Here is a 5,722-nt window from a genome sequence, read left to right on the forward strand (position 1 = left end):
TTTTTTTTTTTTTTTGGTATGGGGATTGAACTAGGGTCCTTGTGCTTGCAAGGAAGGCCACCAAACCGCTGAGCTAAACCCCCAGCCCCAGGAACACTTTTTTTTATCACTACTTCACTCACAAGCTCAGTGACCTCAAAGTGCTACAAATACGTGTACTTCTTCCTTTGGGAGATGCCAATATTATATTATCGTCCTCTGAACATATAATCAGCAAGAGCCACAGGAAAAAATTTAAAACCAAGTATCTGTGTGTAAAGACTCAGGTATTTGAAGGGCACATGAGAAACAGCCTGAGTAAAATAACAACCATAAGTTCCTAAGTTTGTGTCTTTCCTATGGGAAATAATTGGGGAAAAGGTGTAACTAGTAAAAATGTTCTATATATGTTTTGCAGAAACAATGTTAAAACCAGCCATTCACCTAATTCCCAAATAATTCATCTACTGAATCTACTTCATGTAACCTGTAGCTATAACTTTGAAATTGATAGGAAGATAGCATGAGTCAAAAGGAAACACATTAACTACAGTAGGAGAAAGGAAACATGTACTCTAATGGAAATATCTACTATCAAAACCATCTCATTATCTGAGAACTCAGTACATCTGTCTTACATCTGTCTTGATATATGTGATAGACAATTTTACATCAGATCACTTGCAAGACAAACTCAAACACAAGTACACAACATTAAATTTTTAAAAACCGTCTAACTCAGGTTCTCTTCTTAGTCCTATGTGCAAGTAATGTGTTTCAGAATCATCTTTTGCCATCATTTCATTCATTTAGAGATATTTTTAAATCACATTAAAAAACATTTGAAGGATATACTTCTATAACATTCTCAATCAATCTCTGCTTCAAACACACAGTTACTTAAGCTACACCTCGTTAACAAAAAAAGTGACACTGTGGGGAGAAAAGATCAAACAGAATGTAAATAACTGGGCTGACGATATGTATGACACATAGCTCCTTTTCATTCCTTGTAAGATTTGTCAGTGCCCATATTCTTAATCTCTAAATAAGACACAAAAGTGACTTACTAACAGATAAAGGCTCCTTTAAATATATACTGAGAAGAAAAATCAATTCACTGTTCCTCATCATTCTGATAAAAGTAAACCTAGTGATATTCATTTATTCATTCAATGCATACTTCTGGAAGGTTTATTATATATCTGGCCTTAAAATACAAAGAACTACACAGTGTCCCTGCTCTCAAAGTTAAAAAGTTATACGTGGAAAACCATAAACAGGCCACCAGAGTGTCACAATCTGTAAGGGTGAGGACTGTCTTCCCAAGCCAAGAAAGCAGAACAGAAAAAGAGCCTTTGGAGGGTTACGGGTGCTTATAATCTCCTCAGACCTTGCAAAATTAAAAAAGAATTTTTATAATGAATTCAGAGAAGGAGGTGAGAAGGTAAGGACAGGTAGGTCTGATCAGAATAAAATGAAAAATCTCCAAACATTTCTAGACATCTCCAAACATTCCCAACCTTTTCTGTAAAGGACCAAAGACCAGGTAGTTCTGGCCTTGCACATCACACAGGCTGCTACAACTTTTAGCTCTGCTGGGCTGTATGTAACAACAGATTCCAGTCTGTCTTATTCTGGGAGTTGGAGATCTGTGCCCATAAAATAACCTTGAATTATTCCACACGGTGTTCCTAGTCCGAATTCCTCGTGAGGAGAAAGCACCAGCTCAAGCACAGCTCTAAGTACTCAGAAGACATCTGCAGCAGCTCTCTGGCCCTTTATATTAAATGTAAGCAGAGTAAAAAAATCACTGAGTGCATGAGGAAGACTCAGTGTGTGAGAGTGAAAACAGAAGCTGAAACAGTGGAAAGAGTAATTCGAGCTAAAGAAGAAATATAATAATTACATAAAACAGAAGCATACATAACAGGAGAGTATAAAAACAATATTAAAAAGCTCTCAAAGATTAAAAATATGATTTTTAAAATAAAAATTAAAGAAATGGTATCTGAAATATAGCTATTCTGAAAACAATTTGTATGATTACTTGCATTCATAAAAACACAAAGGAAACTACCATTTGCATTACCTGCTATGCAATCAAGAATTTACTTAAGCACTACTGTTTTACAGTTTAATTAGGAAAATACAGAATAGAATAAATGGCCTTTCAAAGTCTGCTCCCTGGACCAACTGTATAAACATGACCAGTGCTAGTGAAGAGCACTCTCAGGTTACACCTCAGACCTCCCTAGTCAGATGCTTTGGGTTGGGGCCCAGCAATCTGTGTTTTAACAAGCTCTGTAGGTAATTCTGATGCACACTAAAATTTCAGCATCAATGGACTATATCATCCTAAGAAATGGATTAAGCATGGCCTTTCTTCCTTATTGTCATTTGGTTTTCAAGACCAACAGTTTTCCTCCTAATTTTCTCCCGCCTCTCTAGCACTCATTTAGGACCCCCTTCACTGGCTTTTTTTGCCACCTGCCTGTCCAGCAGATCCATATCCACTACTGTTTCCCAGGTTTCCTTTGTATTTTTACTCGTACATGTTTGTAACACATTATAATTACGTTTATCTGGTGGAACAAGGATGAAGAATTACACGTCTTAATCTTCTTTACTACCTCTTCCCCTCCCTGCCCTCCCTTCCCCACAGCCCAGGCTCCCTCTGGGCTCAGATGTTTTGTGCACTATGGGGGTAGAAGAGTGGCAGAGCCTCCATCTGATATTCTATACATTCAAAGGGTTAAAAGCCACTGCCAAACTAAGCTCATCTACAACATGGATTTTACTAAATTTTATACCAGTGATTTAAATTTTGTATTCTGAAAATGTTTTTCTCCTGACCTCCATATCCAACTGCAATATATGACTGCCTTACCATACTGCTACTTAAATGTCTTCTGAGCTACTTCTACACAGCAAAATCCTAATCATCAGCAGCTCTCCAGACCTGGTCTTACTCTCTTTCTCCCCTTTTCAGCAGTGGCATTACCACTGCATCATCACACAAACCTAAAAACTGAAAGTGATGCCTCATAGCTAATTCAATAATCCCATCCTGTATTTCTAAAAGTCCTCAAACCCGCCATCTCTCTATTACAATGTCCACTGCTTTAGGTAGGCTAAATTTGTCATCATTTCTGGGAAACTTCAATGCCATGCCTTCCAGTCTGACCTTGCCTGGTTTTGGCTTACCCCAAGCAGATCCATTATTCACAGGACAGCAAACTCAGCTGATGAGTTCTCTGAATGCTTTCTGTCTTGCACAATTTGTTCTTTCCATCTAGAATGCCTTTACCAATTTCTTCATCTATGAGAACCTGTTCACTTTTCACAGTCAACAAGGGTGCCAGCCCCTCCACAGTGAGTCACCCCTTTCACTGCTACCCCCAAAAGAAAGTTAATCATTCTTTCTCCCTGTGTCTTTCCTGCTTATTTATGTTTACAACAGCACACTATACATTTTTTTTCCTTTGGTACATTATTTCCTAGGCTAGACTCCAAAGTATAAAAATTGGAACAAAGAGGACACTCAGGGAAAGAAAACAAAATTAAAACACGTGATTTTCTTATAGAACAATGTGCAATAGATACAAATAAGCAGTTCCCTAATAAGTAGACATCTATTTTAAGCATATGAAAGATCTGAAACTTAATCACTATTACACACCTATTTGAATGAGATGCCATTTTAACCTATTAGATTGTTAAGCATCCAAAGCTATACAATTTGAACTGCTGCTGACTCTCAAACGTTGGCGGCCAATAGGCAAACTAACAGACCAGCTTCAGTAGGCTCTTTTAGCAAGCTGCCAAATTGGGGGTGTCCAACAAAACTGAAAATGTATCTAGTCTTTGCACTAGTCTCAAGAAGCATTTATAGAGAGTAATATTACCAGAAACTGTGATTTCAAGGACATCTGCTATGGCATTGTTTGTAATATCAGCCTGAAACCACTAATATGCTCAAAACTAGAGGACTTGTGAAATGACTGTGATACCTCCATACAAAAACATGAAAAAGAAAGAGATGTGTATACATTATAATATGTAGTATCTTAAATTACTTATATATTTGAGATATTTGAAGTAAAAAAGAAGCCAGGTGAACAGTATATACAGTGTTATCCAATTTTTGAAACAACAATAATGATAATAAAAAACCAAGAGAGAAGAAATATATTTGTAAAAGTATACTCATATTCCAAAAGAAAACAGCATCAAATGAGTAGCATTCTCTAAGCAAGGAGATCTGGAGCTCAGAAGCTCTGTTTATACTTTAAGGTATTTTAACTTTTAACCATTTCCATATATTATCTTTCAATTTAAAAAACTCAGTGACAAAATAATGTTAATGCCCATAAATAAGAAAGTGCGAAAGTAACAGTGGTTACTTCCCTCCCAGTTCTGTATTCCCTACACCACATAAGCTGTATCTCAGCCACATCATGCCTTAATCTCCCTCAGATGAATATATTCAAGTTGCATTTAAGTACTGATGCTAGTGAGCACTTTTTCCCAGCTACCAAAGCAAAGATTTTGTTGTTGGAAGAACTGTAGCTATTAAAAGCAAGGGCTTTGGCAACCTATCCCCTGCCTCTCCAACCTGTCACAAGTGTTCAAGTGGCAGGTGCCTCCAAAGAGAGACCTCGAATACCAAAGCTATTTCCATGAGATACACTTCTCTACCTCTGTCTACCAGAATTCATCAGGCTGATGAGATTTCTTTTGTAAGCAAGCTAGAGTTCTGATTACCCCTCTGCATATGTGAAAATCTCCCTGCGTCTTCCTAAGGGATTCAGGTACCATGTAAGGCTGGGATGCCACTGATGCTCTTGTTTAATATCTCCTAATTATCTGTTCAGTAAACACTACTTGAAAAGTACATTCTGAATATGCCTTTAATGTCTTAAGATATATTTTTCCAGCCTCTCAGTAAATGGTTCCTTTGCCCCGCCCCAGGCACCCAGAATTAACCCACCTTAGTCACACAAGTACACTCCTCCCTTTGACAGAAGAGGAATTAGCTTTGTCAGTTGGGAAGAGCAGGATATGGGATAGGGCAGTTACTAGGTAGAGACCCCTGTGTGAGTGGTTCCCTTCAAATTCTATGTTACAAATACATACAAATCAAAGATGACATTCCAATGAAACAGAAATGGACAGGCATAACTGGTGGGGAGAGAATAAGATGCAATGGCAGCACCTTATGCCAGCACTAAATAAGAAGACAGAAAAAGTTAAGTTACCATACTCAGCACTGTTTCCTAATTCTGACTTCACTAAAATGATACGATGGTAGAGAGGGCTGAGATTACAATGCTGAGATTACAGTGCTCGGGTACTCTTCTCTGAGTGAGGTTTTATTCAGGATTGTGCACTACTTTATGGGGTAAATACACCAAAGGGCCATTAGAATGCGGCTTTTCTCAGTTTTAGGAGTCTGTTTAAAATGTGTATTATTATTATTATTATTATTATTATTATTATTATTATTATTATTATTTTACTGTTATTGTTATTTATTGCTGTGTTGGGGGCTGAAACCAGGACCTAGCGCATGCCAGGCAATGAGCTATAACCTTCACCAGGAACATTGTCTCACACTGTAATCTCAGCACTCTGGAAGGCTGAGATAGGAGGACTGCAAGTACACACCTAGCCTCTGTCACTCAGTGACTTAGTGAGACCTGGGATCAAAAAAAAAAAAAAAAAAAAAAAAAAAAAAAAC

The 5,722-nt window shown here is 37.6% G+C and overlaps 1 protein-coding gene across 1 annotated transcript in view; it reads right to left on the reverse strand.

Annotated features, from left to right (window-relative positions):
- Window positions 1–5,722, reverse strand: part of Vps50 (VPS50 subunit of EARP/GARPII complex) — a 135,259-nt gene that overhangs the window by 42,666 nt on the left and 86,871 nt on the right. The gene's annotated exons all lie outside the window — the stretch shown is intronic.

The sequence above is a fragment of the Fukomys damarensis genome, unplaced genomic scaffold, assembly GCF_012274545.1.
Source record: "Fukomys damarensis isolate Sample0158 unplaced genomic scaffold, DMR_v1.0_HiC HiC_scaffold_4, whole genome shotgun sequence".
NCBI lineage: Eukaryota > Metazoa > Chordata > Mammalia > Rodentia > Bathyergidae > Fukomys > Fukomys damarensis.